At 38.3% G+C, this 17,677-nt stretch overlaps 1 protein-coding gene across 1 annotated transcript in view; it reads left to right on the top strand.

Annotated features, from left to right (window-relative positions):
• Positions 1-4,562: 4,562 nt before the first annotated feature.
• LOC124868343 (activating transcription factor 7 interacting protein) overlaps positions 4,563-17,677 on the top strand; it is a 32,864-nt gene continuing 19,749 nt past the window's right edge. The window contains exon 1 of the mRNA XM_047365511.1: positions 4,563-5,142. The gene's annotated coding sequence lies outside the window, so the exon portion shown is untranslated. The remainder of the gene's footprint in view (positions 5,143-17,677) is intronic.

Below are 17,677 nucleotides of genomic sequence, written 5' to 3'. Positions count from 1 at the left end.
TGTAAGGACGAGGACCAGTAAAAAAACGGTTTGCAGGTGGCACCAACACATCTGGTAAACGAATTTACAGAACAGTGACATAGATTTATATTTTAATTCTAATTACTATACAGTTGTTTAGCATATTTTTATTCTTATCTAGGTTCTAAGTATTGGCGTACAGTGTTTCCATTTCACAAAAACCCCACACACTTCTGCTATATATTAAAGACCAATATTATTCATACAGGGCTGCACGGTGGTGCAGTTGGTAGCACTGTTGCCTTGCAGCAAGAAGGTCCTGGGTTCGATTCCTGACCGGGGGTCTTTCTGCATGGAGTTTGCATGTTCTCCCTGTGCATGTGTGGGTTCTCACTGGGTACTCTGGCTTCCTCCCACAGTCCAAAGACATGCCTGTTAGGTTAATTGGTCACTCTAAATTGCCCTTAGGTGTGTGAATGAGTGTGTGCATGGTTGTTTGTGTGTTGCCCTGCGATGGACTGGCGACTTGTCCAGGGTGTACCCTGCCTCTCGCCCATAGACTGCTGGAGATAGGCACCAGCTCCCCCGCAACCCACTATGGAATAAGTGGTAGAAAATGACTGACTGATTATTCATACACCTGGCAGATTTGGATTTAAAGTAATCTGTCCGCAGCATCTGTCCGCAGCAGAGGTGACTCTTGGTCTTCCTTTCCTGGGGCGGTACTCATGTGAGCCAGTTTCTTTGTAGCGCTTGATGGTTTTTGCGACTGCACTCGGGGACACTTTCAAAGTTTTCCCAATTGTTCAGACTGACTGACCTTCATTTCTTAAAGTAATGATGGCCACTCGTTTATCTTTACTTAGCTGCTTTGTTCTTGCCATAATACAAATTCTAACAGTCTATTCAGTAGGACTATCAGCTGTGTACTCTATCCACCTCCTGCACAATACAAATGATGGTCCCAACCCCATTTATAGGGCTTGAAATCCCACTTATTAAACCTGACAGGGCACACCTGTGAAGTGAAAACCATTTCAGGTGACTACCTCTTGAAGCTCATCAACAGAATGCCAAGAGTGTGCGGAGCAGTAATCAAAGCAAAAGGTGGCTACTTTGAAGAACCTAGAATATAAGACATATTTTCAGTTGTTTCACACTTTTTTGTTCAGTATATAATTCCACATGTGTTAATTCATAGTTTTGATGCCTTCAGTCTGAAGCTGCAATATTCATAGTCATGAAAATAAAGACAACTCTTTGAATGAGAAGGTGTGTCCAAACTTTTGGTCTGTACTGTATATTAGATTATCCCAGCAAGATAACCTTGAATAAAAATATAATGGTTTTGATGTATCATGGTGTTAAGATAAAGACTTGAAACAAAAATGTATTAAATAATTGAATAGCTTTTATTTAAAAGGTTCTCCATCTGGTTAATTTCAAAACAGCGTTACCTTAAATAACAGTGATGGTTGTTGTTCCTTAAATATGTATAATTCAAATCACTCTGATTCAAAATCATGTCAACAACAGGACAGATTTCAGGAGATCTGGTGCAGAAATTAATGGATTTACAGTCAGTCCTGCAAACAGAGTACCTGTTGGAACAAAATTCTAGGAAACATTTTTCCAACATGTAATGAGCAGAATAACAATCTGCTCTGGATGTTTTCATTCTAAGATCTCGTTTTTGTGTTATGAACTTGCGATATGAAAATGTGATTACCATGACCAGGATATGCTCCTGCATTTATTTTATTTGGGACCATACCTTGAATCAAGATGCGAAAGGTAAATAGTTTCTATTCTAGCAGTAAGCAGTATAAGGTGAGACCAATGAAAGATTTTCATGACCAAAACCTCTGGATTCCGAATATAGACCTTTCCCCTGTTAAATCCAGTGGAGGGTGTGACACAGAGAAGAGAAATCTCCTGGTTAACGGTAAGTGAAAAATGCCCAAAGCTGTCTCAAAAACTAAGACATCAGTGTTAGTTCTAATGTCTTTTATAATTAGTCTTATTTATAAAATGTTGTAAACAGACACGGCACAATATCATTAGTAACATTAACTTATTATTAACATCTATAAGAATATTTCCGGTGACTAGATTTATTTGCAACTTGTAAGGCTGTTCTTGTACTATTATTACCAGATTTGTTGCTTGTGCCTTTGCTTTCTTCTCTGCTTTTGCATAAAGTCCAACTTTGCCTCAACAATTTAAAACATATGTTTTAAACTCACAGCTCTATTAACCTTAGAGAACAGATCAGCTGCCTCTTTCTGATGAACAACAAAATGGGAGCCCTTTAATCCAAAAAATACATTACCATGAGTGAGAAAAGATACACTGCAGGGATGTCAACAATGATCCGTTAGCAAGTGCTGGAACCAAAACACTTTTTATTACACACTAATGTTAAAAAAGTGAAAGATGGATAATATACAGGACACAGACGGCAGCTGTGGTAGCAGCCACACTGAAAGAATTCTCCATGAAGTTTCTGAAACTGCTTAATATTAATTGTTGGCCGTGAGATTGTTAAATCAGCTGCTGGTGAGCCTGTCGCACTGAATGGTCACAGATCACTTATTGAAGCTCACAACAAAAAATTTTTAACACCAGATTTCACTTTTTGGATCCAAGATGGCTCACTCAAACTTAAAAAGTGATATTATGTGAAATAAGAGGAGGCCTCAAACCTCATGCTAACACATGCTAACGAACAAGTTAGTCACTGAATGTGGATCAAACGTTAATCAGAGAAGGGGCATCCATAAAAAACATAATTTTAATTTTTGAAATGTTTTCTGCTTAAGATTTGAAAAGTGCGAGTGTTATAAGACTAGATACTTGTAACTCACAAAAAATATTAAATATGAGCAAATTCTGGACTTCAAACATTCTGCCGTTAGACGGGGAACTTAACCTGATACAAGCCCAAATTCTCTTATATTAAATATGACATTCCCTAAATGAATGAGGAGATGCTTAAGAAAAGCTTTTTACTAGGTAGTTCTCCCTTTGAATATTGTTTACTAATAAATTTAAGTCCATTAATAAAGAAAAATTCATTTGAAATATCTGCTCTCCTCAATTGTTATTTTTACTCTTCCTTGTACTGAAAATGGAAAAACAATGCATACGGTTTAGGGGCGTCCAAACTTTTGCAGCAGTACATCATTGCAATTGCTCGCTGTAGGTTTCACTTACTTGATTGGAGCATTAATCTCCACTTCTTCCTGAGCACTGATGTTAAATGAGCTGCCTTATGTGTGCTCTAGAGCCCCCCACTGGTTAAAAAGGTTATGACTGTTCATTTCATTATATATAAGAAGAACTTACTCAAAAGATAGGAAAGATTCTAAGACACACATGGTTATTGATGGAAAAGGCTAAAATTACACATTGTAAAGATTTTATCAGCCATCGATTGTTAATTGAGAAAAACAATTACAGCAGGAAGTTTGGGGTTCTGCACAAATCTAGCATATTTGTCAAATTAGGCAAGAACAAGAGGCTGATGTAGTAAGCAGAATAGAGGCAGTATGTAATCTGTAGGCAGGATTTGCTCAACATTATTGACCTTGTTGCACTGAAAAAATGTTGCACATGGCAAGCTATACAGTTTTCATTGCTCTGTAAGTTTAGAAGCAATGTGTTGTAGTAGTGCAGAATAGCAGGATTTGCTGAAACATAGGTGACTTTGGAGCCTTGTGGATTTTGAAAGCATTTGTCTGACTAGACTAGCACTGCAGATCTTGTTTGGGCTGGTCTGCATGATTGTGCATGAGAGGGAAAAAAGTATCAGCCAAGGGCGAGCAGAGACTACTGATCATGGCTTATGTATAAACATATAAAAAAAGACTAGCTAAGACAGACTACAATAAGTACAGATGTTTACACTACTTATGGTGAGCAAGAACAGATATTTTCAATGCTTATGATCAGAGGATCATCAGTGTCTACCCTCTGTTGGCCTCCTTTGGAACTACAGTACTTCTTTGTGTAAAAATGAGTCAACAAAATGGCTGACATGTAATTGTGTCAAGAGAGAGAGCTAAAAACAATCTCATGCTGCACACAAATGTGACAAATTTGATATTTTTAAGGTTTTGACTCAAAATGATTTTCTTGTAATTTTGCTTTACTGTAGTCCCTCCTCCCCACCAGTTCAGAGTGTGCAGACCCAATCATCTGCTTACTCAGCCAAAAAAAAAAAAAAAAAAACCTTTGACCACCTTTTCTGAGCTGGTGCTCTCCTCACATACAAATTAGACCGTATTCTCAGGTCATTTGTGACATTGTTTTAAAAAACAATGACCCTCACTAGACAAAGCTCAGACCTCTCAAAGGTCAGCCATATATTGGGAACATGACCAGACGAGACCAGTGAGACACAGTCACAGAAGTGGAGTGTAGAACGTATAACCTACAAAGATCACAGGTCTGTAAATTGGGTTACAGGATATTTTTAAAGAAGTTGCTGGACTAGCTCCTCCTCCTTAGTTTAAATCCCTCCCCCTCGATTTAACCCCTCCCCCTCAGACCCGTTTTTGTTTGTCGTGAAAGAATCCCACACCCCTCCCTCTCCTTGCTAATGTGCAGCTCCTCTGCTGTCTGTCCTAGCAGAAGTCGGCTCTGTGTGGCTGTTTCTACCATACTGCAGCTGGGTTGCTCCAGATTAAGGTTGCTGCTGAGTCCTGCCGGATCAGTTACTAGAAACCAACCCGTGACATCCAGGAGCTTGTTCATACGTACCTTAGGTACCAGCTTTGGGATCTCCACAGGGTAGAGAAAGGCTATAAAGAGGAGATAAACGGCAGAAAAAATAGGTCGCGTCTGCTGATCGACACGGGCGACTTTTCGGCGTTGCCGACCAACCCCCGCTCCCGCCACCGACAACTGACGTCACAGCGCAGCCGTTGGGTTTTTTTTTGAGTGAGGCGTTTGTGCGAAAAGAGGAGGAGTCTATTTTTTTCCGAGAGAAGCAAAGAGTCGGAGTGGAGTCGTGTGGCAGCACAACACTGAGCTGTGGCTTCATTTCTGTGCTTGTAGGAACCGGTGTTCTGCAGCTCCATCCACACTACATCCAGCTTACATCATTCTGCAGAGAAACGGACACATCAAAGTCCAAACTGAAAATAACGGAACATCGCTGGGCAAAAAGACGAGTCGGTGAGTGGAGGGTACTGCATGCTAATCAAACCTAATTTTTTCTTTTAAAGCAAAGAGGCTTTCTTTTATTTTTTTTCCGATTGAATTTGCATTGATTAAAAACGTATTTTAATTAAACTATGCAAACTGATCTAAAAGTTCTCATTAGTAGCTAGCGGTAGTAAGAAATGTAAGCTAACACTGGTAGCTCCAGCAAAAAAAATTAAATAAATATATATATATATATATATATATATATAGATATATATAGATATATATGATAATACATGTTTACTATTATAATTATTATTGGTTTGTTTTAAGATATTCTGCTGTATTTTGCAGGCTGTTTAGAGCGCAGTTTTAGGAAACTAGTAGTTTTAGCGAAAAACATCTATAAATTTTCAGCAACTCACCAACATTTCCTCAACTGTTGTTGAAATATTTTTTTAAAATTGTTATGACTTATCTTTGTGTATATATAATTTCATAACCAAGCAGATTTTTTTTTGTTTTGTTGTTAGGGCTGATATGAATTTGTGGGTGGAGCCTATTAAAAAAATTGCAGCTGACCAATTTTTTTTTTACAGTTTTACACTTGCAGCGGGAACTTAGTCTTATTTGTATCTGACGATTTTTGTTTGTGTGCAGTAATTTGCAGCTGTGTGTACTTTCGTGTTTTTAAGTTACAGCATGGTGCAGGTTCGGGGAACTGGAGCGATTAGAGAAATCATTTGCACATTTTCACAAATTAAAATGTTCCTCGAAAATGTTAAGCGTTGTTTTAAAATTTAATGACTTCTTCCAATTTGTTGTATGCATTTTCATGTTGTATTCAATGGGAGGTTTTTTGATTTTTGGCAGTGCTGATTGGAAGTTATGGGCGGAGCATATCCCCAAAAAATTTAGGCAGACCAATCAACCACTCTTTGCTGTTTCATGGCATTAAGGAGCAGATGGGTGTTAGTTCTTTTTTTGTTTTCAAGGGTTATTTACCCATGATTTTTTATATTTGGCATTTGTTTATAAAGTCTAATATGAAGTTTATCCAGGTCATAGCCTGAAATGGGGTTCTCTTATTGTTACTGTTGCTTTCTGAAACATGTTGGTTTATGCCTGTTATCTGAGATGCACAAATGAATATTGCTTTTAGGCTCTCTGGTTTCATACTTATGGTTTTACAAGTGAAAACATATGTTGTGACTTATATATAATTGTGCCTCAGTTAAATATTTAAAGACCCAGCCCTAACAAGTAAGTATTGCGGGTCTGTTGTGTTGGTGCTAAAACAAGCAGCAACCCCAACCAGCTCACTGCGGAGGTTACAGTTAAGTAAAGACACACACAGGATAGATTTGGCATGATGGATTTTCTCCCTGAGTTAAAAATATACCCCAACAAAAACTAATGTGGTATAAAAGTAAGAGATTGTTTTGTCTCAAATTTTTGGAGGTTTTTTTTACGAAGTCAAAAAAGGGTACATATTTAGGTGTGGTTTTTTTTTATGTATTCAAACTAAAAATGAACAATTAAATCCAGGCCTTCATGTGGCAGAAATCAAAAATGGCTAAAATAAGAGAGAAAACAGTAGCACACCTCACTGTGTGTTGTCAGGGTCCCCTTTTGGACTGAAATGGTACAGCCCAGTAATTTTCCATGAAGCACAGTGCCCTGAAAGTGGGTGTGGCTTAATCTCTATGGTAAAATTTGAGCTAAGCTGTTTTCCTTTCTCTGTTAATATATTGTTAAACAATAAATGTTCCTTTTTGAAAGCTGAACTAATGTGCACATAAGTCCCTAAATCCTTCCCAAGGGAACATCAGAAGCATATGGTTAACAAAGCCATTAAACCACAGTAAAGTGAATGAGCACAGAGTTAGTTCTCTCAGCTGCTCCATCATTATAGTACTTCAAACTGATTGGTTCTCTAATCAGTCCAAATTGGGCTGTTTTTAGATGTTTTACCTTTTGAAAATGGTACAGCCCCATTTCTTGTTTCACCTCCCCCACACTTCTGTTGCACTGTTCACATGGTGCGCTTGTAATTCATTGCAGTTTTTTTTTTCCTTGCGGAGGTGGGAGTAGTCCTTAAAGGCACCACCTACATTTTTCAAAGACTTACATGTAGGAGTTAGTATTTCTAACTACGGGACTCATTTAGTCTCTTTTTAATATTGTTAATCATAATTTTCCAACAGTTCCAACTATTTGTGAAGCTAGCTGTATTCAAGTAGCTGCCAAATAAGAATGCATCAAGACAAATGTATTTTTTTAGTTATGATTGAACAGTGAAATAAAACATATTATTACGTAACATTGTTTGTTTATTTGTAGATATTTATCATATAAAACTGACAGTTACCAAGCTGTGGATTTTTAAAATGCAGTAAAATCTTCATCATGTTTCTCAACATGTCAGTCTTCCCCAAAATACATTTTCAATAAGTCATATTCCCAAAAAAGTAAAAATATCTTGTAAACTGGAATTTCTTTCTAAAATATTGCATAGTGTGAAAAGATGTTTCTGCCAGTTACAGCTAGTTTCTTTCCTTTAATGAAATATGTGTGACGCTTCAACCCAGTATTCTGTGTCGTTCATCATTTATGTTATCACGGGGAGAGGTAATATAGTTGGCTTGCTTTGCGCACACTGACACACAAATCGGTGTGTCTGTGTCGACTTATTGAGCTATTTTTACTATAGTCTGATCAAGATTGTTTTGGCCCGATACTGATCTGAAGTTTAAATGGTCTGCATTTACGCACTTTTCTATGAGATATCTAAATTTACCAATCACTAAATGCAACATTTTCTGTTCACACACAAATCCATACATAATGTAGGGGTTCAGTGTAATACCTAAGGACAGGTCATCGTTTGTAGTGAGAGGCTTGTTTGAATCAAATTTACTGTGTACCTGTTGTCAGGATACTCTTCCCCACTGAGCCACAGCTGGTCCCAGGAAATTTAACATTAGGCTTTTGCATATACTGTTCTAATGCAAAACAACTAATTAAAATTCATAAAAACAATGCCTTGAATTTTCCCCCCTTGGGATTTTTCTTGCCTTTCTGCCATGAACAGTCATTAATTATTTATATTTGGAGCAGAGGCGACGTCCCACTGTGTGTAAGAGAGGAGTTACTGAAAAATTTTTAGTAAGAATTTAAAATTCAGACAAAATAATTGAGTTGACATTTTAGGCTGTCTTTAGCATCTTGTTTTAGCAATTAATGTAGTCTGCATTAAGTTGGTTAACATATTTCCGCTTTAAAAGTTAGCTGCTTGTATGAAGAGCCAAAAGCCCTATAAGAAATGGTTTTCTTTTAAATAGCTTCTTATACCTTTTGTACCTCCTCTGAATTCATTTACAAACTCCTCACTCAATACTAAAAATAGGTTATCTTCTTCTCTCTGCAACAACTTCCACACCAAAAAGTGTCTCTTTGTCAGTGCGACCTGTTAAGGCTCAGTTATAGTCGCGCTTCGGTGTGTCGCACAGGACTTTAATGACGACGCGCGAGCCTGAACAAGCGCTGTAGGATTTATACTTTGGCTGATGTTGCTGCAGTATCCTCTGAAAACAAAGGGGCAGTAGGCTAAGTAACCAGTGTAAATGTAGTAAAAGAGAGAAGCGCTTCACTTGACTCCAAAAATGGCTGTTTGCACTATCGAACACATTTCTAATCAATGTGATTCTGTTTCTTGCAAAGTTTCAGATTCATAAGAGTAAAACAATGAAGAGCAAACTGCTTTTTAACCTCTTTGTAAACGATCGAAAACACCTAGATACAATTTTGGACTCTTAACTATAAAATAGCTTGTTAATGCATACAATCCAACCTTGGTCTCTTACTTCTATTAACTTCCTTCTGTTCATGAAGAAGTGATTAATTTGTGCGTGAAATGTTGGAACCTTCAACTTAATTTATTCTTAATGGAGAGCAACACGCGGTCCACGTCAAGTTACAAAAAATCGGAGGTGCACAACCAAGTGCCGCCACAGCACGTGGGGCAGGGCGATTGTGTCGCGGTTGCTGCGCGCACCCTCACACCCTGTTCAAAGCGTCAAGTAAAAACCTAGCTTTAGCAGTTAGGTATGGTGTCCTACCCTAATGATCGTTGATCGCCCATCAGGGAAGAATCTGTCACACAAACGTTGCCACATCATGGCTACTATGGATGTAGTCAACATAAAATCAGAGACGGTACATTAACAACGGGGAACGTATGTTGATCTTAATCAGGAACTCCTTTCAGATCAAAGTTTCCCAATAAACAAGAAACCCCGAACCCCCATTAAAAAGTAATTTGTACCCTGTGCATCATACAAGTTGACCAGCTGTCGTCATGGGTCCTGTGTACTTTCAGATTTTGCAGCTGTGATTACGACACTAAAGTGGCCAACAGCTTATAGCATTTATTCTTGAGCAATGTATAAAATGTGGAGGATATACCTTGTGAAGAAATCCAATATTGGCGTAGGCTGTTTGTCACGATTCTTTTAGTGGTCACCATATTTCTCAGATCAAATGGACAATGGAATATCATGTGGTGCCTCTGTTCTGTTTTCACCATGGACTCTTGGTGTCTGCTTTGAACCATGCGACTGTGCCAACTTGTTCCACAAACCCATATTAGTCGTAATAGTTAATAGTGGTCACTGGTTTGTGACTATTTACCATTGCAGATCAGGAACATAACATCGTTGTGTTGACCTTAATGACCGATACAATGTCAGGACATTTTGTATGGTCACAAGTTGTAAAGATAGCATGTAGACCGCCGAATGAAAGGATCATTTAAAATGGGCTAGGTACTTTGATACTGATCATTTACAAAGCCTCGATTGCTCTTCCAATCTTTTACCTGCGATCGTATTGGGACATCACTAATAGCATATTGAAAATGTATTCAATGGTGAACGTCATACATACAACTAGTTTTGAATTTGATGGCAGCATCATGTCAAATATTGGGACATGGGCATTACAGGCTGAAAGCGGCACAAAAGGAAAAAAAAAGTCCCTCGAAAATGTTGGCGTGTTTAAAGTTTTGCTGTCATTTTCGTTTTACTTTGTATTATGATAGACACTCATGTGGTGAAGTATATTGGGCCATAGTAGACATTGAAGTGGCCAAATGACCACTTAAATACTAGCAGAAATTATTGTCCATGGCAACCGATGTGGGTTAAAATATTCTTTGAAAAGAACTAGCAATAATTTAATTCTATGAGTTGATGATATTCTATATGTAAATCATGAAAAAAAGAGCAGGACCACGAGGCTTGTTATCAGGGTTGGGTTCAAACTACCATAACTTAAGATTGGAGAATTATCTGTTGCTCATGTATAGCATGTCTAAACTGTTAATAAGAGATGTCTCTTACAGTCGGTCTTTGTCTTTGCAGATTTGCTAATGTATCTAAAGTGTATGCCGTTGGTCATTTTAGTTTCCTGCGTAAGGATATACCTGGTCTTTTCACATACAGCAGATGTTCCTTGAATTTGAACTGGTCACTTGCTGGTGCGTATTTGTGATAACAACATAGAAGTCAGCTAGACACCGAATGCCAAAGTGTGCAAAAAAGATGCAAAGGAGTAAAGATGTATGGTGTACAGCATGTAAGATGAATAGGACGGCGGCAGGCTGTTCCTTTTGTATGCAATTCCTTCCTGTTGCTTACAAAGTAACCAGTCAAGTCCTGCAACAATGTGTGCTTCTCATTCAATAAGCCAGCATTATCAAATGCTGTCATTCAGCTAGGCCCTGAGACTACCTCCTTTACCTGCAGCTTTAACCCTCCCTTTCCATCTCAAGTTATTTTCACACATGAAATAGGCATGGCCAACGTGGACTTAATTGTTTACTCAGAAATGTTGTGCTACTTATTGCAACAACATTAAAAGTGATGATAAAGTTTTTTTTCAAAAAATTGCTGGCTTTTTAGCAAAAGATTTTGTGGGACTGCATGTCAAATCCCGCTACATTAAGCATTTAAATTGTACACTAAAGAGCACACAATAACTGCATTTAATCACATTTTTAATTATTAACATTTATTGCTGTTATGAAACCACCTAAAAAAATAGGAAAAGTAATAGTCCTAGCAGTACTTTTAGTGAAATTTGCCACAGAGAACTCTTATGTCGGCCTAGGCTGTATACACTGTTATTAACCTGCATCCTGGACTGTTCGCTTCTGAGTGGAGAGCAAATTCAAATTAACCAATAGCCTTGTTTAACATGTCCTGGGTAATCGGACCATACAATGAGAGTAATAAATCCTGGTGGAATAGGACTCATTATTCAAAACACATTTCCGGGTGATCTGGAACACATTTGTTGACCAGTTTGGAAGGAAGTCCACTCCACTGCAACTCTCTTTATTCTTTTTTTCTACAATGCCTCAATTAAATGCCTCTAAACTAAAATACAAAAGGATGCACAAAAAACTTGTGTTTGCATGTTTTTGCATTTATATTCCAGACAACTGGAAGTCAGTTGATATTTAAACTAATACAATCTCTAAAGGATGCCAAAACCTGTTGCCTTTACTTTAAACATTAATAGATTAAACAGTTTTTTAAATTAAGATTTGAAGAGCATATCAGAGACGGTACTGTTGGATAAACGGTACACTTATCATGATGTTTTAATATTGCAAGATCTCTTACGACAAGAGGTTGTTGAACCCCCTAATGCTGTGTCGCACTTTCTTCTGCTGTCATTTCTACATGTATACATGTATTACTATGATTTTTGTATGATTAGTTGAATAAACAATTTAAAAGTGTCTTTCATACCAGAACATTAGTAAATTATGTACGCTAAATTTATCATCAATTTATCCTCCAAAAACATCAACATGAGGAAGCTTCTTTATAATTGAAACGCCCGAAGGGTTACAAAAAACGCTAAATAGCAGTGACCAAATGTTGGGGAAGAGCATGGGATACATACGGATAGAACTGCAATATCTCATTCCTTATTTGTGCATTTCATGCATATCTTGTAGCTGTTCTTCAACTACATCGTGTTCGGCCTCCTGATGGGGAAAATGACGCTTCGCAGCATAAACCTCAGTGTGAAAAAAGTCCAGGTACATTTGTGATTTATAACCAAATGGAAAAGAAGCAAGACCAGGTTTATAGAGATACTGTGATTCACAACGAAATATAAAATGGCTTTCCCTGCACTAAAGACACATTTAAAACAGGTCTTCATCTTGAATGTTTGCATCTACTCGGAACTGCTGAGACCACTACACTGGTACGATAGGACAGGACAGTCTTTAGAGGTTATGTGTTAAAACGGTAATATCAAGAACCTTTAGTTTTAGTTATCTATTTAAAATTGATTGGATCAATTTGTCCCATGACATGATTTCAGTGAAGAATCAATTGTGTATGGTTAAAAATCAACTAGAAACATACATTTAGTATTTTCACATTGGTAAGTTATTGGTATCGGGGTAAGCCATGGTTTTAAAAAGTTATGGCTGGAAAACCGCTGAAATTTGTCACAATACAGTTCCTTCAATTTGGAGTGACTGGAGTTTTTAACCACCTGTATGGAGCGTACAGTAATGCAGCCCCACGGCCACAAGAAGGCTACTATACCTGTCCCTCGAAGAAAGACAACTTTGACTGTTCAGATATATTTGCAGTCGAGAAAAACAGTCTATACCAGCCTGTGCTGGATCTCCAGAAACACTACACTTAGTCCGGTCCACTTTTGTTTTTTTTTTACCGTCGATGTTGCTACCGAGATACTGCTGTACTACAGGAATGGCAGTGGATGACGTCAGTACAGGAAGTACCTGTTCATACCAGATCATTGTAACTACACACTTGCAATCTCTGTTTTACTTACTGACACATTTTAAAACAAATGCACTTAACTAAGTTTAGTAGCTTCCACACAAAACAAGGGGTAGCATGAGGGTTTGGATGAACAAGAGACAGCCATACACAGGTTTATGCTGCTGTAGTCACCATGATGGGGATGCTCACAGCAGCTGCGGCAGCCATTTTCTGCTACACACATCAACTGCAAGCAATTTATGAAATGAGAAATTGGGGGTTGTGGAGCATATAAATAAAGCTAATTTTTTAAACTGATTTAGTTTAAATTAACCAGTGTTAGCTGTCTGTTGCCAGTTTTTCACAGAGAAAGGTTCAGCGTGTGTTTCAGACAGGAGAAAAGGCAGCACAAAACATTGGATTTATCTTTATCTTTACAAAAACATTACTTCAATGGGACAACCTTTAAACCGAGTAAACAAAAATATAGATGAAATTTAGCTACAGAGACATAATTAAAATTTCATACAACAGTTCAGGGAGAAAGACCTACTATTTTGAGGCTATGGGGTAGAATGTCTACCAGTTTAAGAGACCTGTAACTTACTGGGAGCAATGTCCTCCTAAACCCAGGCTAGTTGCATTTAAAACATGTCATTATAGCGTAGTTGGTTCAAATGGCTGTGAATTTGTCAGTCCCCTCTACAGGTATCTCGCTCATTGGTCAGAACACCCTTCTGCTAAAATGGTGTAGTCCATGCTTGGCAGTAAACCTCCAGCGAGGAGCAGACTGCAGGTGTGGGGGATGGGTGCTGGCGCTCTGTGTCTGGCTGTGGACTTAGGCTCTGACTGTGTAGTCCTAGCTTTAGGGCTGATCGATTACTCTGACTTAGACTGTGGACACGTTAGAGATTGTTCTAGGTCTGATAGACTTCTACCAGAGCTAGAAACACAGCTGTTAGATTTATTAGTTCAGCTGTCAACCAGGAACTTTAATTATTTATACCCTAATGAGACCAAGCTTAACCTTATTTTGCATCAAGAGGTTTTTCATTTGTCTTGAATACTTCTGATGAACATCCTTTGCCTTTTTTGAGCCTTGAAACCAGCCTCCCTCAGTAGCGCATGGCTAAAGATTAATCACCATGTGCATGCTTGATTCACATTGAACCTTCTGGCTCTGCCCACACCCTCCCCCTCCCAGTTTTCTTCTCCTTTTTCCTTTTAGCCTGCTGTCGCTGCTCTTCGCTTTTGTACAACAGAAGCAAATCACGCGTTCAATGCTTGAGCAATGGTTGGCTAGGGAGCAGTGGTTTTAGACTGCTGTTTTGCAGTTTAATCGGGTTAATTCAGTAATTTGTTCCCTATACTGTTATTTTTTTAACATCTTAGTCACCATTATGTTAAATGTATCTGCAAATCTTCAATTTATCTATAATATATTGATCACGGATAGATATCTAGTAAAACGGGAATCGGTCAAGTATTTGACGGATGTTTAGTTAAAAAATTGTAATTAAATTGACTATTAAATTGAAGACTGTCAAAAGAAATACATTTTTAATAATATCAGGGAAAGTTTCATTGAAATATGTATCTCTACCCTAATGGTTTAATATGGAAAGGGTAAATAAAAGTGCTTCAGGGTATATAAGGAATGAGGCACCAACGGATATACATTGGGGAATGTCAAAGAAAGGAAAAAATAATCTGCTGCATTCTCCACCATGTTTCCTGCCTTTGGGTTTGCAGCAAACATGAAATGCTTGCTCCTATGGGAGAGCATAAAATGAACTGGTTGGGTGTTAATTTTACCTGATGGGGTTGGATTACAATTTTTGTATACAGTTTTGTTTCTGATTGTGATTGCACAGAAATCATGTTTTGGATATGGTTCTCTTGCAAATACCAGAATATTAAAGAAGTGTATCTCAATAAATTAGTAATTCAATTTGAAATGTGAAAGTCAGATTCATCACACACAGAGTGATGTATTCTATCTGTTTGCATCTGGTAATTTTGATGATGTTTTACATCTGATGAAAACCCAAAATTGTTTCTTTAGGACATGGTAAATACATGAAACAATTAAAAAGGCTTTTAACACAGAAATGCCCTGTTAAAGCTGGGATAAGACATACACAATCTTGGGGAAGAATGTTTACACCACCCACAAAGATGGTAAGCCATAAAACAACATTACTGAGAAAACTGGCTGCTCAGTGAGGGCTGCATCCAGGCATAATAATGGAAAGTTGAGTGGAAGGAAAAAGTGTGTTTAAAAAAAAAAGGTACACAAGAAACAGAAATAGCCATAATTTTAAATGTATTTGTAAAGAAAAGCCCATTTAAAAGTTTGGTGAAGATTGATATTTTCTGGACTGGGTGTGATCTCAGAGCTTCAAGTGCCACTGCACACGGAATATCCAGGATAATTTCTACAACAGTTGCATTATTTGTGTTAAGCACCTTCTAAACCACAGATAATGTCAGAAGCATCTTACCTGTGCTAGGTAGCAGAAATGACTGGACTGTTGCTAAGTGGCACCTTCTCCCACTGCCAAAAAATACCTATACCTGGTTTACTGACTGTTGTTGCTGACAATCCTTGCTGAGCAACAAACTAGGCATTCCCAAACCGCACAGAGAATCTGTGTGGTATTGTCAACGGGAGTTAGAGAGGCCAAACAATGCAGACGAGCTGAAGGCCGAGCGCCCTGTTTTACATGTTAGTCTGTCACAAAGCGCACACTCAGACAGACACTGTCTCAATCACTTTCACACCTAGAGGCGAGTCAGGTTTTACAGTCAACCCGAGTCCCGTGTTCTTGTGTTGGGATTGAAGAAGAGACCTCCAAGATAAAACAGGAGATGCATCCTGAATTGATGAAACACTTTTTAGACCAAAGATTTTTAGTAAATAACCTTGTTTCAAAGAATTAATAATGTCAGCTGGGATTGCAAATTAGATATTTTAACGAAATTGATTGGCATGTACAATGTCTGTGGAGTAAAAGCAGTTTTAGTGTGCTTTATGAATCAATGTGGGGCTCTTTGATTACTAGGGCAGTGTGGTACATTTTGAGAGGACCAAACAACCTTTTTAAAAAAAACTATTTCAGACTTTTTGCAAACCCATATACTAAAGCCTTGGCACATATTAAAATCATAGAGGTAGATTTGCTGCCATTTTCGGGGGGTTTTGAACGTCACTAGATTTTATTTTACTTCAACACCACCAAAACAACAGTTTTACATTTTTGTGATAGTCTGGCACAGAGGCATGATTTCCCAGCGGCTCGCTGCTGCTGATTCTTAAGTTCTATTGGAACATGTGGCAGGCTGGAGAAGTTCAGTGTTGCTACGCACAGCAGACCAGGTGGCCATTTTGAGTCTCAGTGAATCCAGATGCAGGCAGTCAGGGTGGGGGAAGGGCAGAGTTGCGCACTCTCCGCAGTGTAGTTGGAATGCAGTGTCTGCCCTCAATAGCTGACAGATTTTTTTCCACACTGCCTTAGCCTTCTCGGGAATTTTTTTGCATTATATCCATTATCAGTATTATCAGTCCCACTTATTTTACTGGCCTGGTTTATTAGAAAAGAAGAACAGAATTATGCTCTGGTCCCCGTCCCAAACAGCTCAGGGTCAGGTTTACTGTTTTATACACTGGTTAAAACACCTAAAACTATCTGCATAGGAATTAAAACACTATTTTTCCTTCCCCTGTTTTTCAGTATGCTCCATAAATGGGTTTAGTACAGTTTGGGATCGATTCAAGGGTAAAGATAAAAAAAAAAGCTGTTCCTGTTCCAGGTCAATGTGCACAGTGCAGGTTGACCCTTCCAACAACAACCAGCTCTGAAGCTGGAATTAAGTTGATCAAAATAACGCTCAGAGATAGCAGTATTTGCTCCTGTTCTTGCTGTGGTTTTTTGTGGGCGGAGTCAGTAACATGGTCTGCTCTTGCTTCTGCTCGGCATGCTGTTCACAGCAACACTGGTGGCCATTTTGTGTTTCTGCAGTGGCATAAAGGAGAAGAGGGGGGTTGGGCAATAAATGCGCAACTATTTGTTTTGCTGTTTTCAGAACAGTTATTTTAATGATGATGGGAATTTCCAAAGGAAACTAAAATAACGTATTTTATAAGGGAAAAGCTCAGTTTAATCTGCAATGTGTTTTGTGTGATTCTTCAACATATCAGTAAATGGGTTTAGGAATGAACTAGTCCAAACACTAATATTTGAATTCACCAGGTTTTCTACCTGTTGGCATTTTCATATTAGTGTTTTTTGTATGTCTTTGTAGAAAGGAGCAACCCTCTTGCTGGAATGGTTCAGCCTGTTTAACACCAACCCCTTCCTGCTGTGGGAGAGGCTGGGTGGATAGAGACCGCTCAGTGTGGCAGGCTTTGCTCTGTGGGGGTTTTTGGGGTTTTTTTTCCCACTGGGGGCTCCTAGCCTGAGTCTGTGTGGCTAATCTGCGCCATTTTTTACTTGCACATGTGAGGAATGCTGAGAGAAAACAACTTGAAATGAGTGTAATGATCTGTTAATGTGCAAGGCTTTGCGCAAGGATTGAAATAGACATTTTAGAAGGATTAATGTTATCACCTGTTAGAAAAGGTTTTCTTTGATTTCATCTATAGGTTAGTGGACTTCTTGATCAATCTGTATGAAAACAGTGAAAGTAAACTAACTGAAAGTCAGTTTGTTTCTTTTAGTGCGGTGGTATGTTTTTTGGTTGTTTTT

This window comes from Girardinichthys multiradiatus, chromosome 5 (genome assembly GCF_021462225.1).
Source record: "Girardinichthys multiradiatus isolate DD_20200921_A chromosome 5, DD_fGirMul_XY1, whole genome shotgun sequence".
Lineage (NCBI taxonomy): Eukaryota > Metazoa > Chordata > Actinopteri > Cyprinodontiformes > Goodeidae > Girardinichthys > Girardinichthys multiradiatus.
The sequence above is the reverse complement of the archived record's forward strand: the minus strand, read 5'-3'. Positions and strand labels throughout refer to the sequence as shown.